The following is a 22,267-nucleotide window of genomic DNA, read 5'->3' as shown; positions in this document are numbered from 1 at the left end:
ATAGAACGAACCTTTTTTTTATATATATTGGGGCTAAAGAAATGTAAGGTTTATTTATTTGGCAGGTTCAATAATTTTATCGAATTTTTAATTAAGTCTTTAGACATTTTTTTTAATTTAGTCATTGTTAATGTTAAACGTAAAAAAAATGTTAGTAAAATGTGAAATTATTTGTATATTTTTAGGGACCCAATTGAAAAAAAAAAAAGTATAGAGACTTAATTAAAAATTCGGTAAAACTATAAATATTCAATGAAAGATATTCCTATAATTTCTATTTAATGATTCTACCACATGAAAGATATTTCTATAATCCCTTTTATTTTATCGCTATCATTCTTTTGCTTATTTATATACAAATTGAAACAAAAATACTTTCTTTTTTTTTTTTACTTTCAAAATACCTTATTGGTGCACGAAATTGTGATCATCAATGGCGCCATCAATATGATACGCTCAATTGCAATCTCAACTCTTCATCACAACTTCGCACAACTAACCAGCAAGTGCACTGAGTCGTCCAAGTAATAAACCTTACGCGAGTAAGGGTCGATCCCACGGAGATTGTTGGTATGAAGCAAGCTATGATCATCTTGTAAATCTCAGTCAGGCGGATTCAAATGGTTATGGAGGATTAATGATTAAAAGATAAATAAAACATAAAATAAGGATAGAGATACTTATGTAATTCATTGGTGGGAATTTCAGATAAGCGTATGGAGATGCTTTGTCCCTTCCGTCTCTCTGCTTTCCTACTGTCTTCATCCAATCCTTCTTACTCCTTTCCATGGCAAGCTGTATGTTGGGCATCACCATTTTCAGTGGCTACAGTCCCGTCCTCTCAGTGAAAATGTTCAACGCGCTCTATCACAGCACGGCTAATCATCTGTCGGTTCTCAATCAGGTTGGAATAGAATCCAGTTATTCTTTTGCGTCTGTCACTAACGCCCAGCCTTCAGGAGTTTGAAGCTCGTCACAGTCATTCAATCCTTAAATCCTACTCAGAATACCACAGACAAGGTTTAGACCTTTCGGATTCTCTTGAATGCCGCCATCAATTCTAGCTTATACCACGAAGATTCTGATTAAGGAATCCAAGAGATAAACATTCAAGCCTTGTTTGCTTGTAGAACGGAAGTGGTTGTCAGGCACGCGTTCATAAGTGAGAATGATGATGAGCGTCACATAATCATCACATTCATCATGTTCTTGGGTGCGAATGAATATCTTAGAACAAGAATAAGCTGAATTGAATAGAAGAACAATAGTAATTGCATTAATACTCGAGGTACAGCAGAGCTCCACACCTTAATCTATGGTGTGTAGAAACTCCACCGTTGAAAATACATAAGAACAAGGTCTAGGTGTGGCCGAGAGGCCATCCCCCCAATAATCTAAGAACTAGACGTCCAAAGATGATCCTAAGATCTAAAATGATCAAAAGATGTAAATACAATAGCAAAAGGTCCTATTTGTAGAGAACTAGTAGCTTAGGGTTTACAAAGATGAGTAAATGACATAAAAATCCACTTCCGGGCCCACTTGGTGTGTGCTCGGGCTGAGCATTGAAGCTTTCATGTGTAGAGACTTTTCTTGGAGTTAAATGCCAGCTTTTGTGCCAGTTTGGGCGTTTTACTCCCATTCTTGTGCCAGTTCCGGCGTTTAACGCCGGGCAGTTTTGAGCTGATTTGGAACGCCAGTTTGGGCCATCAAATCTCGGACAAAGTATGGACTATTATACATTGCTGGAAAGCCCAGGATGTCTACTTTCCAACGCAATTAAGATCGCGCCAATTAGGATTCTGTAGCTCCATAAAATCCACTTTGAGTGCAGGGAGGTCAGAATCCAACAGCATCTGCAGTCCTTTTCAGCCTCTGAATCAGATTTTTGCTCAGGTCCCTCAATTTCAGCCAAAAAATATCTGAAATCACAGAAAAATACATAAACTCATAGTAAAGTCCAGAAAAGTGAATTTTAACTAAAAACTAATAAAAATATAATAAAGACTAACTAAAACATACTAAAAACATACTAAAAACAATGCCAAAAAGCGTATAAATTATCCGCTCATCACAACACCAAACTTAAATTGTTGCTTGTCCCCAAGCAACTGAAAATCAAATAAGATAAAAAGAAGAGAATATGCAATGAATTCCAAAAACATCTATGAAGATCAGTATTAATTAGATGAGCGGGGCTTTTAGCATTTTGCCTCTGAACAGTTTTGGCATCTCACTCTATCCTTTGAAATTCAGAATGATTGGCTTCTATAGGAACTCAGAATCCAGATAGTGTTATTGATTCTCCTAGTTAAGTATGATGATTCTTGAACACAGCTACTTTATGAGTCTTGGCCGTGGCCCAAAGCACTCTGTGTTCCAGTATTACCACCGGATACATACATGCTACAGACACATAACTGGGTGAACCTTTTCAGATTGTGACTCAGCTTCGCTAGAGTCCCCAATTAGAGGTATCCAGGGTTCTTAAGCACACTCTTTTTGCCTTGGATCACGACTTTATTTACTTTTTTTCTTTTTTCTTTTTTTTCCTTTCTCTTTTTTTTCATTTTTTTTTGTATTCACTGCTTTTTTTCTTGCTTCAAGAATCATTTTTATGATTTTTCAGATCCTCAGTAACATGTCTCCTTTTTCATCATTCTTTCAAGAACCAACATTCATGAACAACAAATTCAAAAGACATATGCACTGTTCAAGCATACATTCAGAAGTCAAAGTATTGCCACCACATCAAAATAATTAATCTGTTATAAAATTCAAAATTCATGCAATTCTTCTCTTTTTCAATTAAGAACATTTTTCATTTAAGAAAGGTGATGGATTCATAGGACATTCATAACTTTAAGGCATAGACACTAGGACACTAACGATCATGTAATAAGACACAAACATAGATAAACATAAGCATAAAAATTCGAAAAAACAGAAATAAAGAACAAGGAAATTAAAGAACGGGTCCACCTTAGTGATGGCGGCTTGTTCTTCCTCTTGAAGATCTTATGGAATGTTTGAGCTCCTCAATGTCTCTTCCTTGCCTTTGTTGCTCCTCTCTCATGATTCTTTGATCTTCTCTAATTTCATGGAGGAGGATGGAATGTTCTTGGTGCTCCACCCTTAGTTGTCCCATGTTGGAACTCAATTCTCCTAGGGAGGTGTTGATTTGATCCCAATAGTTTTGTGGACGAAAGTGCATCCCTTGAGGTATCTCAGGGATTTCATGATGAGTGGGATCTCTTGTTTGCTCCATCCTTTTCTTAGTGATGGGCTTGTCCTCATCAATGAGGATGTCTCCCTCTATGTTAACACCAACCGAATAACAGAGGTGACAAATGAGATGAGGGAAGGCTAACCTTGCCAAGGTAGAGGACTTGTCCACCACCTTATAAAGTTCTTGGGCTATAACCTTATGAACTTCTACTTCTTCTCCAATCATGATGCTATGAATCATGATAGCCCGGTCTATAGTAATTTCGGACCGGTTGCTAGTGGGAATGATTGAGCGTTGGATAAACTCCAACCATCCCCTAGCCACGGGCTTGAGGTCATGCCTTCTCAGTTGAACCGGCTTCCCTCTTGAATCTCTCTTCTATTGAGCGCCCTCTTCACAAATGTCTATGAGGACTTGGTCCAACCTTTGATCAAAGTTGACCCTTCCAGTGTAAGGGTGTTCATCTCCTTGCATCATGGGCAAGTTGAATGCCAACCTTACATTTTCCGGACTAAAATCTAAGCATTTCCCCCGAACCATTGTAAGCCAATTCTTTGGGTCTGGGTTCACACTTTGATCATGGTTCTTGGTGATCCATGCATTGGCATAGAACTCTTGAACCATTAAGATTCCGACTTGTTGAATGGGGTTGGTAAGAACTTCCCAAACTCTTCTTTGGATCTCTTGTCGGATCTCTGGATATTCACTCTTTTTGAGTTTGAAAGGGACCTCGGGGATCATCTTCTTCATGGCCACAACTTCATAGAAGTGGTCTTGATGCACCCTTGAGATGAATCTCTCCATCGCCCATGACTCGGAGGTGGAAGTTTTTGCCTTCCCTTTCCTCTTTCTAGTGGTTTCTCCGGCCTTAGATGCCATAAATGGTTATGGAAAAACAAAAAGCAATGTTTTTACCACACCAAACTTAGAAGGTTTGCTCGTCCTCGAGCAAAAGAAGAAAGAAGAGAGTAGAAGAAGAAGAAATAGAGGAGATGGAGGTGGCTTTGTTTTTCGGCCAAGGGGGAGAAGTAGTGTGTAGGTTGTGTGAAAATGAAGGAGTGAAGATGGGTTTATATAGCAGTGGAGAGGGGATGTATGGTTCGGCCAATATGGGTGGATTTGGGAGGTAAAGTGGTTTGAATTTGAATGGTGAGGTAGGTGGGGTTTTATGAAGTATGGATGTGAGTGGTGAAGAGAATAGTGGGATTTGATAGGTGAGGGATTTTTGGGGAAGAGGTATTGAGGTGATTGGTGAGTGGGTAAAGAAGAGAGAGAGTGGTAGGGTAGGTGGGGATCCTATGGGGTCCACAGATCCTGAGGTGTCAAGGATAATTCATCCCTGCACCAAGTGGCGAGCAAAAATGCTCATTCTGCCAATCCTGGCGTTAAACACCGGGCTGGTGCCCATTCCTGGCGTTTAACGCCAGCTCCTTGCCCTTTCCTGGCGTTAAACGCCAGTCTGGTGCCCCTTTCTGGTGTTAAACGCCCAGAATGGTGCCAGACTGGGCGTTAAATGCCCATTTGCTGCCCTTACTGGCGTTTAAACGCCAGCAAGTTTTTCCTCCAGAGTGTGCTATTTTTCCTTCTATTTTTCATTCTGTTTTTGCTTTTTCAATTGATTTTGTGACTTCTCATGATCATCAACCTATAGAAAACATAAAATAACAATGGAAAATAGATAAATATGACATTGGGTTGCCTCCCAACAAGCGCTTCTTTAATGTCAGTAGCTTGACAGTGGGCTCTCATGGAGCCTCACAGATGTTCAGAGCAATGTTGGAACCTCCCAACACCAAACTTAGAGTTTGAATGTGGGGGTTCAACACCAAACTTAGAAGTTGGTTGTGGCCTCCCAACACCAAACTTAGAGTTTGACTGTGGGGGCTCTGTTTGACTCTGTTTTGAGAGAAGCTCTTCATGCTTCCTCTCCATGGTAACAGAGGAATATTCTTGAGCCTTAAACACAAAGGATTCTTCATTCACTTGAATGATCAATTCTCCTCTGTCAACATCAATCACAGCCTTTGCTGTGGCTAGGAAGGGTCTGCCAAGGATGATGGATTCATCCATGCACTTCCCAGTCTCTAGGACTATGAAATCAGTAGGGATGTAATGGTCTTCAATCTTTACCAGAACATCCTCTACAAGTTTATAAGCTTGTTTTCTTGAATTGTCTGCCATCTCTAGTGAGATTCTTGCAGCTTGCACCTCAAAGATCCCTAGCTTCTCCATTACAGAGAGAGGCATGAGGTTTATGCTTGACCCTAGGTCACACAGAGCCTTCTCAAAGGTCATGGTGCCTATGGTACAAGGTAATGAGAACTTTCCAGGGTCCTGTCTCTTTTGAGGTAATCTCTGCCTAGTCAAGTCATCTAGTTCTTTGGTGAGCAAAAGGGGTTCATCCTCCCAAGTCTCATTACCAAATAACTTGTCATTTAGCTTCATGATTGCTCCAAGATACTTAGCAACTTGCTCTTCAGTGACATCTTCGTCCTCTTCAGAGGAAGAATACTCATCAGAGCTCATGAATGGCAGAAGTAATTCCAATGGAATCTCTATGGTCTCAATGTGAGCCTCAGATTCCCATGGTTCCTATTTAGGGAACTCATTGGAGGCCAGTGGACGTCCATTAAGGTCTTCCTCAGTGGCGCTCACTGCCTCTCTCTCCTCTCCAAATTCGGCCATGTTGATGGCTTTACACTCTCCTTTTGGATTCTCTTCTGTATTGCTTGGAAGAGTGCTAGGAAGGAGTTCAGTAACTTTCTTACTCAGCTGACCTACTTGTGCCTCCAAGTTTCTAATGGAGGACCTTGTTTCAATCATGAAACTTTGAGTGGTTTTGATTAGATCAGAGACCATGGTTGCTAAGTCAGAGTGGCTCTGCTTAGAATTCTCTGTCTGTTGCTGAGAAGATGATGGAAAAGGCTTGCCATTGCCAAACCTGTTTCTTCCACCATTATTATTGTTGAAACCTTGTTGAGGTCTCTGTTGATCCTTCCATGAGAGATTTGGATGATTTTTCCATGAAGGATTATAGGTGTTTCCATAGGGTTTTTCCATGTAATTCACCTCTTCCATTGATGGGTTCTCAGGATCATAAGCTTCTTCTTCAGATGAAGCGTCCTTAGTACTGCCTGGTGCAGCTTGAATTCCAGACAGACTTTGAGAAATCATATTGACTTGCTGAGTCAATATTTTGTTCTGAGCCAATATGGCATTCAGAGTATCAATCTCAAGAACTCATTTCTTCTGATTCGTCCCATTGTTCACAAGATTCCTTTCAGAAGTGTACATGAATTGGTTATTTGCAACCATTTCAATGAGTTTTTGAGCTTCTGTAGGCATCTTCTTCAGATGAAGAGATCCTCCAATAGAGCTATCCAATGACATCTTGGACAGTTCAGACAGACCATCATAGAAGATACCTATGATGCTCCATTCAGAAAGCATGTCAGAAGGACACTTTCTGATCAATTGTTTGTATCTTTCCCAAGCTTCATAGAGGGATTCACCTTCCTTCTGTCTGAAGGTTTGGACTTCCACTCTAAGCTTACTCAATTTTTGAGGTGGAAAAAACTTTGCCAAGAAGGGATTGACTAGCTTTTCCCAAGAGTTCAGGCTTTCTTTAGGTTGTGAGTCCAACCATATCCTAGCTCTGTCTCTTACAGCAAAAGGGAATAGCATAAGTCTGTAGACCTCAGGGTCAACCCCATTAGTCTTGACAGTGTCACAGATTTGCAAGAACTCAGCTAAAAACTGATGAGGATCTTCCAATGGAAGTCCATGGAACTTGCAATTCTGTTGCATTAGAGAAACTAATTGAGGCTTAAGCTCAAAGTTGTTTGCTCCAATGGCAGGGATAGAGATGCTTCTCCCATAGAAGTCGGGAGTAGGTGCAGTAAAGTCACCCAACACCTTCCTTGCATTGTTGGCATTGTTGTTGTTTTCGGTTGCCATGTCTTCTTCTTGTTTGAAGATTTCTATTAGGTCCTCTACAGAGAGTTGTGCTTTAGCTTCTCTTAGCTTTCGCTTCAAGGTCCTTTCGGGTTCAGGGTCAGCCTCAACAAGAATGCTTTTGTCTTTGCTCCTGCTCATATGAAAGAGAAGAGAACAAGAAAATATGGAATCCTCTATGTCACAGTATAGAGATTTCTTGAGGTGTCAGAGGAAAGGAAAAATAGAAGGAAGGGGTAGAAGAATTCGAATTTATCAAGAAAGATAGAGTTCAAATTGTGCATTGAGGAGGAGTGTTAGTCCATAAATAGAAGGATGTGAGAAGAGGGGAAGAAATTTTCGAAAATAAATTAAAAAGATTTTAAAAACATTTTGAAAAATTGAAGAATGATTTTCGAAAAATATGATTGGGAAAGAAATAAAGTGATTTTTGAAAAAGACTTTGAAATTAGAAATCAAAAAGATATGATTGAAAAATTAATTTTGAAAAAAATGTGATAAAAAGATATGATTGAAAAGATATAGTTTTAGAAAGATATGATTGAGAAGATATGATTTGAAAAACAATTTAAAAAGATTTGATTTTGAAAATTAATGACTTGGCTAACAAGAAATTTAAAAGATATGATTCAGACATTAAACCTTTCTCAACAGAAAAGGCAACATACTTGAAATGTTGAATCAAATCATTAATTGTTAGCAAGTATTTTTGAAAATAGAAAGAAATTGATTTTGAAAAAGATTTGATTGAAAAGATATGATTTGAAAAAGATTTGCTTTTGAAAAAGTTATGAAAACTTGAAAAACATTTGAATTAAAAACAAAATCTTCCCTCTTGTGCCATCCTGGCGTTAAACGCCCAAAATGCTACCCTTTTGGGCGTTAAACGCCCAGCCAGGTACCCTGGCTGGCGTTTAAACGCCAGTTTTCCTTCCTCACTGGGCGTTTTGAACGCCCAGCTTTTTCTGTGTAATTCCTCTGCTGAATGTTCTGAATCTTCAATTCTCTGTATTATTGACTTGAAAAGACACAAATTAAATTTTTTTTTGGATTTTTTATTAATGAGAAATAATCAAAATGAAACTAAGATCCAATAAACAATGCATGCAAGACACCAAACTTAGAAGTTTGTATACTATTGACACTAACAAAATGAGAATGCATATGAGAAACAACAAAACACTCAAGACAAGAGAATGTAAAGATCAGAGCAAGGGAATCATCAAGAACAACTTGAAGATTAATGAAGAACATAATGCATGTAATTTTCGAAAATTAGAGGAATAAAGACATGCAATTTACACCAAACTTAAAATTAGACACTAGACTCAAACAAGAAATAAAAAATATTTTTGGTTTTAAGATTTTATAATTTTTTTTGGATTTTTTTTGAAAATTGAGTGAAAAAGAAAATAAGGATATCAAAATTCTTAATGAGAATTCTAGGAATCATGCAATGTTAGTCTAAAGCTTTAGTCTAAAGAAATTAGACATGGCTAGCCAAGTTTCAACAGGACATTACATTCAAGAGCTAAATTGATGAGAATCAATCAGCTTTGGTGATGATAAGAACATCACCTTGAAACACTAGAATTCATTCTTAAAAATTCTGAAGAAAAATACCTAAGCTAAGCAACAAGATGAACCGTCAGTTGTCCAAACTCAAACAATCCCCGGCAACGGCGCCAAAAACTTGGTGCACGAAATTATGATCATCAATGGCGCCATCAACATGGTACGCTCAATTGCTCTCTTCATCACAACTTCGCACAACTAACCAGCAAGTGCACTGGGTCGTCCAAGTAATAAACCTTACGCGAGTAAGGGTCGATCCCACGAAGATTGTTGGTATGAAGCAAGCTATGGTCATCTTGTAAATCTCAGTCAGGCAGATTCAAATGGTTATGGAGGATTAATGATTAAAAGATAAATAAAACATAAAATAAGGATAGAGATACTTATGTAATTCATTGGTGGGAATTTCAGATAAGCGTATGGATATGCTTTGTCCCTTCCGTCTCTCTGCTTTCCTACTGTCTTCATCCAATCCTTCTTACTCCTTTCCATGGCAAGCTGTATGTTGGGCATCACCGTTGTCAGTGGCTACAGTCCTGTCCTCTCAGTGAAAATGTTCAATGCGCTCTGTCACAGCACGGCTAATCATCTGTCGATTCTCAATCAGGTTGGAATAGAATCCAGTGATTCTTTTGCGTCTGTCACTAACGCCCAGCCTTCAGGAGTTTGAAGCTCGTCACAGTCATTCAATCCTTAAATCCTACTCAGAATACCACAGACAAGGTTTAGACCTTTCGGATTCTCTTAAATGCTGCCATCAATTCTAGCTTATACCACGAAGATTCTGATTAAAGAATCCAAGAGATAAACATTCAAGCCTTGTTTGCTTGTAGAACGGAAGTGGTTGTCAGGCACGCGTTCATAAGTGAGAATGATGATGAGCGTCACATAATCATCACATTCATCATGTTCTTGGGTGCGAATAAATATCTTAGAATAAGAACAAGCTGAATTGAATAGAAGAACAATAGTAATTGCATTAATACTCGAGGTACAGCAGAGCTCCACACCTTAATCTATGGTGTGTAGAAACTCCACCGTTGAAAATACATAAGAACAAGGTCTAGGCATGGCTGAGAGGCCAGCCCTCCAATAATCTAAGAACTAGACATCCAAAGATGATCCTAAGATCTAAAATGATCAAAAGATATAAATACAATAGCAAAAGGTCCTATTTGTAGAGAACTAGTAGCTTAGGGTTTACAACGATGAATAAATGACATAAAAATCCACTTCCGGGCCCACTTGGTGTGTGCTCGGGCTGAGCATTGAAGCTTTCATGTGTAGAGACTTTTCTTGGAGTTAAACGCCAGCTTTTGTGCCAGTTTGGGCGTTTAACTCCCATTCTTGTGCCAGTTCCGGCGTTTAACGCCGGGCAGTTTTAAGCTGATTTGGAACGCCGGTTTGGGCCATCAAATCTCGGGCAAAGTATGGACTATTATATATTACTGGAAAGCCCAGGATGTCTACTTTCCAACTTAATTGAAAGCACGCCAATTAGGCTTCTGTAGCTCCATAAAATCCACTTTGAGTGCAGGGAGGTCAGAATCCAACAGCATCTGCAGTCCTTTTCAGCCTCTGAATCAGATTTTTGCTCAGGTCCCTCAATTTCAGCCAGAAAATACCTGAAATCACAGAAAAACACACAAACTCATAGTAAAGTCCAGAAAAGTGAATTTTAACTAAAAACTAATAAAAATATAATAAAAACTAACTAAAACATACTAAAAACATACTAAAAACAATGCCAAAAAGCGTATAAATTATCCGCTCATTACTTATCTTAAGAGCCTAAAAGAAAAAGGAATGGATAAAATGAAATAGAAATAGTAGTAATAAATATCTATAAAATTCAATTTCTATCATTCAAGTATTCATTATGATCATGTAACATTTTATATTTGTGTGGATTCATGGAATATAATTTGTGTCTTTATCATATCATGGTACACCATAGAAAACCACAAGGCTATGTAATTTGTGTTACTGAAATTTGAAATCTAAAAACGAAAACCATAAAAAATGTAATTTTAGTGTAATACAGATAATCCAAAAATCAGTTCTTGTGTTGCAGCCTCCCACTCTCTAAACCAGCATAGGGATTAATAATAACATTGATAATGGCCGGTTTCAAATCGAGAAGGATACTGAGATAGCAGACTTGAGTTCATCAGGTGTCTCAATAATTTATTGCATATAAAAGCAAATATATGCAATCATATATGATCATATTAAAGTTTTGAATATCAGTGCCAAATACCCAATCTTGGAGAGTAGTTAGAGAAAATGGCTGCATATAACAAAAAAAAGTTTACATTATATGAATATGTCACTGTAAATGCAAGCTTAAGGCAATCAAAATAAAAAAAAGTAGTCAAATAATAGTTCACATGATTATTGATGTGTTTTGTTTATAGTTTTCAAACCAAGGTACGGTCTAACAAAAACAATAAACTTTTTATACTTCTATCCAAACTATAACACTTGGTTAAAAACCATGTTAAAATATAACTCAAACATAATGTTGTTGAATAGGTCGAAATTAGTTGAAATTTGGTCTGCTTGCTTCAAACCATTGTTTGAGAATCCTCATGGCAAAAAACAAGGCACACACTAAAACAATGAAAGTAACCAAGATTTTTTCATGGAATAAATGATCATTGACCGAAAAACAAAATGAAGAGTAGTCAAGTGAAGGAACTAACATTATTCATGTCAAAAACCATCACCAGTGCTACTGCCTGTACATTTACTTCAGCAGCTGAATCAAAAGCATCTTTACTGTCAACAAAGAGCAGCCTTAAAATTGACATCAAATATAACCAAATCCACATTACTTGTTAGAAGAACTAAACTAAGAAATAATTGCAGAGTGAACATAGCATACCAATGATATGTTTTCCAACTGATTAAGAAAACATTTTGATGTAGTTACTATCCAACTAAATTAAGCATAACCAAATTATATATCAACTCATCAAGATGGTTTTACTGTTAGAATCCATGTCTCGGCAATCACACACACATTTGATGCAATATGATCTAATGACAGCATAATAAACTTTACATTAATACTTAAGAGTATATACAGTATTCAAAATTAATCACTAAACCTTATTGCATTTGCACACCAATTGAACTTCATAAGTCATAATTACTACTACAGCATCTAGGTTTGATCCAATCATTTTAAGTAAAAAAATGAACGATAGTATCTAAGCAAGAATTATGCTAAAAAGTGTTACTTGCAAAACAATATCTATATGAATATCAAACACTAAATTAGAGCAAAACCAATGTTAATAGTCCAATTATAAATAAAATCGGTAAACCAAAGAATTTTTTTAATTAAAAACAAAAGAGAAGAAGAAAGGAAAACCATGTCAAACAGTATCAATAGTCACTAACTCGTTTATAATTTAGTTTTCAGAAGAAGTGACTCTTGCAAACAATCCCAACAAATTCAGGACGATAAGAAAGGAAAAAGGAAAATCCAAATCCCCATCACAACATAAAAAAGGGAAACAAAACCCTAATAAACCAGCATCATTACAACAACAACAATAAACAATAAACAAAATTCATAATCAACAAAATCAATTTATATGTCAATTCATCAATTAACAAAACTCCTATATCAATTAAACTTGTTTCATCAACTTTGAAAAACAAAAAAAAAATTAACTCATTACCTGTTTTGGTAGATCGACTTAAGGCAGCAAGGCGAGGTGCGCCCAGGCGAGGTGTGGCACCGCAACGTGAGGCATGGCGAGCGAACGCGATGGAAGCCATGGATGAACAGCGCGGAGCAGAGCAAAGCAGACGCACAAACAGCGTAGAACAGTGCAATACAGATCAAGGATGACGGACGATGACGACGGATGCTCACGCCGCCAAGGATGACGACGAAACAGATGGACGGCGACACCAACGAACGGAAGAGAAATGCCTCTAACTTCAGAGAACAAGAGCTAGCTATGAGTTCTTTAATTTTGGGACAAAATGCCAAGGATTCTTTTGATATTTTGAGAAAATGGAGGTAAATTTAATTAGCTATTCTAACTAAATTATGAAAATATTCGATTTTGAATAGAATATTCTGTTATGTCAAATGATTTTGTCATGATAGGGATTAAATTGAAAAAAAAAATTAACGCTAGGGATCCAATCGAAAAAAAAATAAAGAGACCTAATTAAAAATTCGATAAAATTAAAAAAACCTACAAAATAATTAAATCAAAATGTAATCCCCAAACATGACTCAACATATGTGTTTTATGCCATTTAGGGCACAATTCAACACCATCATCGTTTTGAATTTTTTTAATTAGAAATGGTAAAACACAAAATGACACTATTGTTTTATATTTTTTAAAAATTAAAAATAATAAAAGACAAAATATCATATCACTGTCATTTTGTATTTTTCAAAAATATAAATATAATAAATGAAAATTTCATAGTGTCGAATTGTGCAGTTTGCGTTATATTCCTTCACATGTACAAAACACAAAAATCATCAAATATTTTTAGAAAATATTAAAATTATCTCAATATTTAAAAATTCAACCTGTATTTCACACATGAATCAATGAAAGGTAAAGCATGTCAAATGATGAAAAAGTTGGAGAAAGATAAAATAAAAATTGAAATATAAAATACATATTAAAAATAATAAATATATATATTTATATACAAATATATAGTAACTGATTATATATATATATATATAATTTGTTTTATGTTTTTATTATATTTTTAAATTATTACATATCTTTCAAAATTTTTTTCTCATAAATTTTTAAATACCATTTTGATATTTAAGAGTATAAAAAAGATCACAATTATTTATAAAGACCCAAAACTTGGGCCGTCAACATTACAAATATTAAAAAATTAGTAAAAACTAAGACTTTGGGACAATCTGGTCTTTAGTGAACTGGGAGGTTCCTTAACAAGAGCAACAGAAGAAGTCTGGGGATTATCAGATTGTGAGGCATCATCGTCGTCATCAGGAATGAAGGCGATCTCACCATTTATCACGACCTTGTTAAGGTCGATTACTGAGATATCTAGCTTGGGAGCAAGGACTCGAAATTGGACCTTCAAATTATCTTTTGTATCATCCAATCCCTCAAGAGGAGCTTCTTCCAACTTCTTATACTTCTGTTTTTGCTTCTCAAGTTGCCTCTCTAGCTTGACCCTCTCCCCATATACGCGAACATAGTTCTCTTTCGTTCTCTTTTAGGCTGTCTCGGCCTTATCACACTTTTCATCAGACTACTTCACCATCTCGCAAAATCGGGCAGCATTCGACTTCATTGCAGTCCTTTCAGTATCCTACTTAGCTTTAGCCTTCTCGAGCTTGGCCACTTTGGCATAAGCTCGGTCACTTCACCTTGAAGAGCATTTGGGGTAGCTTGACAAAGTTTTTTTATGACAGCTATGCAGACCCTGGCTGTTTGGATACCCTCTATTGGCTGACATTTCCAAGATCCTCTCTATGGCAGTGTCATCGATGCCAACTGAATTATCAGGAATAATAAACTCTTCAATAAATCCAACAGCGTCAAACCATTAATCAAAGATGCTCCTATATTTTTTAGAAAGAGTTTTTCTTGTATTATGAGAAGCTTCAGACTTTGATTCTTTTGAGGGCTTAGAGAAAGGGGGCACTAGAGGAATCACCTGAGGAAGGGAGGTCTCTTGCAAAAGAGGAGGGGGTTGTACATACGTGCCCGCTTGAGAAGAGGTCGAGCCAAACTTGGGAGGAGGAGTTGAGTTACCACCCGACTTCTCGGACTCTAGTTGTTGGGACTTACGAGCTGCAATGTTTTCTTTGCCCGTTTGATCTTTCTGTATGTGTTCGAGTTGTTGACCATTTTTTCTACAAAAAATCAAGAAGAGACTAAGTGAATGCAGAAGTTATATATGAGAAAGCTATCTACAAAATAAAACTATCTACCTAACTTGGTCAAGACATAACTCAATTTAGCTACCAGAAATTTTTTGGTATTGAGATTAGGACCTCGACTCCAACACTCTTGAAATAAAGTTACGATCAATTGCTCCTCCTCATCCAGATCCTCGAAGTTATACTTTACAACTATTGACTTTTCTTCCCAGTACAAGTAGAACATATATTGGGATTTGTCATTAATGTAAAAAGGTCAAACATCCTCCCGAGGTTGGATTTTAAAGTAATAATTTTTGAAGTCGTGGAAAAACTCTTCAAAAATAGAAAATACCTTCCTACCTTAAATAGCTTGGAAAGAGGTCCACTTTTGCTTTTTTGAGCTAAAAAATTTAGTTAGTTGGAATAGTGGTGCGCGAATTAGAATTTCGCACAGCTTAACCGGCAAGTGCACCGAGTCATCCAAGTAATACCTCAGGTGAGTGAGGGTCGATCCCACGAGGATTGTCGAACTGAGCAACAATGATTATCTAACTGGCTTAGTTAGGCGAATTAAAAATATGTTTTGATGGTTAAAAGCGCATAAAACAATAAGAGAAGAGTAAACAAAGCAATAAAGGGTTTGGTGTGAAAACAATAAGAGAAAACAGTTAAGGCTTTGAAGATGTTTATCTTTCCGGATTAAAAGTTCTTACCAACTATTTTAACAATGTATGATTCATTCCATGGCAAACTGTAAATGTCTAAATCCTAATCTCTCAGTGATTTAGCCTTCTCTAACCTTCATTAACCACCACTCTCGTTGTCACTTAATTCCGATTAGAGGGTTAAGTTCAAAAACTAGTTTATGGCCACAAAAATCATAATTACCCAAAGTTAACAGGATTATATGTCACCTATCCCAATTAGTTTATGTAATTAGCAATTTAGGAGGAATTTGTTTTCAAGATGTGGTTCAAGCGAGATAACTCTCTCAAGAATTACAAGAACTCAAGTAGAATAAGGGTCATACTCTCGTTCCACCCAGATTCATAAGATTAAGAATGAAAACAATCTTTGAAACTAAATCAGTATATTAATTAAAATAGAAGAATAATAATCTTAATCCATAGAAATAAACAGAGTTTCTAACCTTAACTAAGAAGTTTAGTTGCTCATAACTTACAAAGAAAATAGGGTTAAAAAAAGTGCGGAGGAGAGAATAATGTTCGAACCCCCTTAAGGGAAGATCTTTTTCCCTTTTATATCTAACCTAATTTGATTTGGAAATAAAATAAAATAATAAATCCTAAGATTAAAAGATATGGTTTGTAAATAAAAATTACAAAGAGAAAATAAAATATAACTAATATAAATGCTAAATCAACTAGAGATGCTCAAAGAGTGGGCCTTCAGCTTCGAATTCAGCTTGCTGGCGTTAAATATTGGGCATTTAATGCCCTAAGGGGAGCAACCTCATACATGCCATATTAAGCGTTTAATGCCCAGCCAGCCTTTAGTGCCCTGTGGGGGGGGGGCTACCAGCTTTTCTGTTTTTAGCTCCAAATTTTGTCAAACTGTTCCGAATTTCACCTGAAATCATAAAAATACTAAAACAACTCAAAGTAGCATCCAAAGAGAATTTTCGCACTGAAATTAAGTAAAACAAAATAAAATCTAACTAAAAATAACTGGAAAATGATAAGAAAAAGGTACAATATGCTCACACATCACAACACCAAACTTAAAACTATTACTTGTCCTCAAGCAACCAAAAACATTGTAAGACCAAGAAGAGAAAATGCATGAGACTTGAGTTGTCATTTAAGCTCAGGTCTAGTTACTGAATGAGGCTAATGACACTCTAATTTTGAATAGCTTCGGCATCTCACTATCCTTTGAAGCTCAGGAATATTAGTGTCCTTCAGAACTAGAACTCGGATGATATTTAGATTCTCTTCCTTAGGCTCTAATTGATTCTTGACCACAGCTCCTTTTCCCTTTGGTGCTTTGCACCTTGAGTCTAGTCGTGACTCTGAGTGTTTTGTCTTCAAGCTTAACTTTATACACAAACACCACAAGCACTTAACTGGGAAATTCCTTGAGTTCGAATTTCTCTTTCTTTTCTCCTAGACAGTGGTGCTCAGAGCCTTAGGCATACTTTGTAATAGCAATGGGTCACGACTTTAAGTGTTCAGTCTCAAGGGTTGCTTGACACTTTGACACCACAAGCATATGGTTAGGGAAAACCACTCTTTTGAGCTTTAGATCAGTTTTGACCCTCATAACCATTGATGTTCAAATCCTTGGACCTTTTCTTTTGAATTTTCTCTTTTTTTTTTCAATTCATTTTGCTGTTTATTTTGCTTCAAGAATCAATATTTTTCGTATTTCAGAGAATTAATAATACTTCTCTAAGTTCTTGTTCCTCAAGAATCAACATTCTCAACTCCAATATTCAAATACACACAATTAATTCATGCATCCAGAAATAGAGATAGTGCCATCACACCAGAGTAACTGGAAAACTCAACAAATATAACTCAAAATCTCATGCATTTTATTATTTCTTTTCTTTTAAAATTTTATTTAAACTCCGTGAGTAATTGGTGGACGAAATTGTGATCCATATTCTTTTGTATTTGTATGAAATCATTATTATGGCACCAGTTGAATTCACAACTCCGTTCAACTAACCAGCAAGTGTACTGGGTCGTCCAAGTAATAAACCTTACGTGAGTAAGGGTCGATCCCACAGAGATTGTTGGTATGAAGCAAGCTATGGTCACCTTGTAAATCTCAGTTAGGCAGATTAAATTGGTTTATGGTTTCGAAAATTAATAATAAAAAGAAAATAAAAAGGGATAGAAATACTTATGTAAATCAAGAGTGGGAATTTCAGATAAGCGTATGGAGATGCTGTGCTCCTCTTGAAACTCTGCTTCACTACTCTCTCTTCCAATCCTTCTTACTCCTTTCCATGGCAAGCTGTATGTAGGGCTTCACTATCATCAATGGCTACTTTCAATCCTCTCGGGAAAATGGTCCTATGCGCTGTCACTGCACGGCTAATCGTCTGGAGGCATCACCCTTGGTTGATAGCTACATCCCATCCTCTCAGTGAAAACGTTCCAAATGCTCTGTCACAGCACGGCTAATCATCTGTCGGTTCTCAATCAGGTTGGAATAGAATCCATTGATTCTTTTGCGTCTGTCACTAACGCCCAGCCTTCAGGAGTTTGAAGCTCGTCACAGTCATTCAATACCGGAATCCTACTCGGAATACCACAGACAAGGTTAGACTTTCCGGATTCCCAGGATCCTACTCGGAATACCACAGACAAGGTTAGACTTTCCGGATCCTCATGAATGCCGCCATCTATCTAGCTTATACCACGAAGATTCTGTTGGGGAATCTAAGAGATATGCGCCCGGCCTAAAGTAGAACGGAAGTGGTTATCAATCACGCGCGTTCATAAGTGAGAATGATGATGAGTGTCACGGCTCATCACATTCATCAAAGTGTTGTGCAACGTATATCTTGGAATAAGAATAAAAGAGAATTGAATAGAAAGTAATAGTGATTGTATTGAAACTTGAGGTGCAGCAGAGCTCCACACCCTTAATCTATGGTGTGCAGAAACTCCACCGTTGAAAATACATAAGTGAAAGGTTCAGGCATGGCCGAATGGCCAGCCCCCATGATCTGAGACTAAACGTCCCAAGATGTCTAATACACTAGTAAAAAGTTCTATTTATAATAAACTAGCTCCTAGGGTTTACATGAGTAAGTAATTGATGCATAAATCCACTTCTGGGGCCCACTTGGTGTATGTTTGGGCTGAGCTTGATCTATCCACGAGCTGAGGCTTTTCTTGGAGTTGAACTCCAAGTTATGACGTGTTTTGGGCATTCAACTCCGGATCATGACGTTTTTCTGGCGTTTAACTCCAGACAGCAGCATGTACTTGGCGTTCAACGCCAAGTTACGTCGTCAATTTCCAAATAAAGTATGGACTATATTATATTTCTGGAAAGCTCTGGATGTCTACTTTCCAACGCCGTTGAGAGCGCACCAATTAGAGTTCTGTAGCTCCAGAAAATCCATTTTGAGTGCAGGGAGGTCAGATTCCAACAGCATCAGCAGTCCTTTTGTCAGCCTTTTTCAGAGTTTTGCTCAAGTCCCTCAATTTCAGCCAGAAATTACCTGAAATCACAGAAAAACACACAAACTTATAGTAAAGTCCAGAAATGTGAATTTAACATAAAAACTAATGAAAACATCCCTAAAAGTAGCTTGAACTTACTAAAAACTACCTAAAAACAATGCCAAAAAGCGTATAAATTATCCGCTCATCACAACACCAAACTTAAATTGTTGCTTGTCCCCAAGCAACTGAAAATCAAATAGGATAAAAAGAAGAGAATATACTATAAATTTCAGAATATCAATGAATATTAATTATAATTAGATGAGCGGGACTTGTAGCTTTTTGCTTCTGAACAGTTTTGGCATCTCACTTTTTCCTTTGAAGTTTAGAATGATTGGCTTCTCTAGGAACTTAGAATTTTGGATAGTGTTATTGATTCTCCTAGTTAAGTATGTTGATTTTTGAACACAGCTACTTATGAGTCTTGGCCGTGGCCCTAAGCACTTTGTTTTCCAGTATTACCAACGAATACATAAATGCCACAGACACATGACTGGGTGAACCTTTTCAGATTGTGACTCAGCTTTGCTAGAGTCCCCAGTTAGAGGTGTCCAGAGCTCTTAAGCACACTCTTTTGCTTTGGATCACGACTTTAACCACTCAGTCTCAAGCTTTTCACTTGGACCTTCATGACACAAGCACATGGTTAGGGACAGCTTGATTTAGCCGCTTAGGCCTGGATTTTATTTCCTTGGGCCCTCCTATCCATTGATGCTCAAAGCCTTGGATCCTTTTTACCCTTGCCTTTTGGTTTTAAGGGCTATTGGCTTTTTCTACTGCTCCTTCTCTTTTTTTTTTCTATTTTTTTTCGCCATTTTTTTTCAAGCTTTCTTTTTCACTGCTTTTTCTTGCTTCAAGAATCAATTTCATGATTTTTCAGATCCTCAATAACATTTCTCTTTGTTCATCATTCTTTCAAGAGCCAACAATTTTAACATTCATAAACAACAAGATCAAAAGACATATGCACTGTTTAAGCATTCATTTAGAAAACAAAAAGTATTGTCACCACATCAATATAATTAAATTAAATTCAAGGATAAATTCGAAATTCATGTACTTCTTGTTCTTTTGAATTAAAACATTTTTCATTTAAGAGAGGTGAAGGATTCATGGATTTTATTCATAGCTTTAAGGCATAGTTACTACATACTAATGATCATGAAATAAAGACACAAAACATAGATAAACACAATCTTAAAAACCGAAAACATAAAGAAATAAAGAACAAGGAATGAATCCACCTTTAGTGGCGTCTTCTTCTTGAAGGACCAATGATGTTCTTAAGCTCTTCTATGTCCCTTCCTTGCCTTTGTTGCTCCTCCCTCATTGCTTTTTGATCTTCTCTTATTTCATGGAGAATGATGGAGTGCTCATGATGTTCCACCCTTAATTGTTCCACATTGTGGCTTAAATCTTCTAAGGAGGTGTTGAGTTACTCCCAATAGTTGTTGGGAGGAAAGTGCATCCCTTGAGGCATCTCAGGGATTTCTTGATGATGAGCTTCCTCATGCATCTCTTGAGAACCGTGAAGGGCTTCTCTTGCTTGCTCCATCCTTTTCTTGGTGATGGGCTTATCCTCTTCAATGAGGGTGTCTCCTTCTATGATGACTCCAGCTGAGTAACATAGATGGCAAATAAGGTGAGAAAAAGCTAGCCGTGCCATAGGTGAGGGCTTGTCGGATATTTTGTAGATTTCATTGGAGATGACCTCATGAACTTCTACTTCCTCTCCAATCATGATGCCATGAATCATGATGGCCCGATCCACAGTAACTTCAGATCGGTTGCTAGTAGGAATGATGGAGCGTTGAATGAACTCCAACCATCCTCTAGCCACAGGCTTGAGGTCCAGTCTTCTTAGTTGGACTGGCTTGCCTTTGGAGTCTCTCTTCCATTGAGCTCCTTCCACACATATGTCCATAAGGACTTGGTTCAACCTCTGATAAAAGTTGACCCTTCTAGTGTAGGGGCATTCATCTTCTTGCATCATGGGCAAGTGAAACGCCAACCTCACATTTTCCGGACTAAAATCTAAGTATTTCCCCCGAACCATTGTGAGATAATTCTTTGGACTCGGGTTCATACTTTGATCATGGTTCCTAGTGATCCATGCATTGGCATAGAACTCTTGAACCATTAAGATTCCGACTTGTTGTATGGGGTTGACTAGGACTTCCCAACCTCTTCTTTGGATTTCATGTCGGATCTCCGGATACTCATTTTTCTTGAGCTTGGAAGGGACCTCAGGGATCACCTTTTTCTTTGCCACAACATCATAGAAGTGGTCTTGATGGCTCTTAGAGATGAATCTTTCCATCTCCCATGACTCGGAGGTGGAAGCTTTTGTCTTTCCTTTTCCTTTTCTAGAGGATACTCCAGCCTTAGGTGCCATTGGTAATGGAAAAACAAAAAAGCTTATGCTTTTACCACACTAAACTTAAAATATTGCTCGCCCTCGAGCAATAAAAGAAAGAAGAGAAGGAGAAGAAGAAGAAAATAAGGAGGAGAGGGAAAGAAGTAGGTTCGGCTATGTGGGAGAAGAGGGGGTTGTGTTGTGTGAAAATGAAGTAGAATGGAAGGATATTTATAGGGAGAGGGGGGTTTGCAGTCGGCCATTTAGGGTGGGAATGGGTGGGAAAATGGTTTTGAATTTTGGAAGGTAGATGGGGTTTATGGGGAAGAGTGGATGGATGTGAGTGGTGAATGGGGCAATTGGGAAGAGGATTTGAGGTGATTGGTGAAAGTTGTTGGGAAGTGTGACATGGGGATTAGGAGGGTGTAATTAGGATTAGGAGGTAAGGTGGGAATATGTTAGGTGGGGATCCTGTGGGGTCCACAGGTCCTGTGGTGTCAAGGAATTCCATCCCTGCACCAAATAGGCATGTAAAATGCCTTGGCACACCATTCTGGCGTTTAAACGCCCATTGGTGTACGTTCTGGGCGTTCAACGCCCATGTAAAGCATGTTTCTGGCGTTGAACGCCAGTTTCATGCTTGTTACTGGCGTTCAGCGCCAGCTTTTCTTCTCTAGGCACATTCCTGGCGTTCAGCGCCAGAATGTTGCTTGTTTCTGGCGTTCAGCGCCAGAATGATGCTCTGTTCTGGCGTTGAACGCCGGCCAGATGCATCTTACTGGCGTTGAACGCCAGCCCGTGCGTCCTCTAGGGTGCGAATTTTTTTCTTCTGCTATTTTTGATTCTGTTTTTAATTTTTATGATTTTTTCGTGACTCCTCATGATCATGTACCTAATAAAACACAAAATAACAATAAAATATAATAAAATAAAAATTAGATAAGATTGGGTTGCCTCCCAACAAGCGCTTCTTTAATGTCAATAGCTTGACAGTGGCTCTCATGGAGCCACAAGGTGATCAGGTCAATGTTGTATAGTTGCCCACACCA

General features: G+C 37.6%; 1 non-coding gene across 1 annotated transcript; it reads left to right on the top strand.

Annotated features, from left to right (window-relative positions):
* Window positions 1–6,673: 6,673 nt before the first annotated feature.
* LOC130938036 (small nucleolar RNA R71) lies at window positions 6,674–6,781 on the top strand. Its single transcript, XR_009069219.1, has one exon. It is a non-coding gene; the product is annotated as a small nucleolar RNA R71 (small nucleolar RNA).
* Window positions 6,782–22,267: the final 15,486 nt, after the last annotated feature.

Source organism: Arachis stenosperma, chromosome 6 (genome assembly GCF_014773155.1).
Source record: "Arachis stenosperma cultivar V10309 chromosome 6, arast.V10309.gnm1.PFL2, whole genome shotgun sequence".
Lineage (NCBI taxonomy): Eukaryota > Viridiplantae > Streptophyta > Magnoliopsida > Fabales > Fabaceae > Arachis > Arachis stenosperma.
The sequence above is the reverse complement of the archived record's forward strand: the minus strand, read 5'-3'. Positions and strand labels throughout refer to the sequence as shown.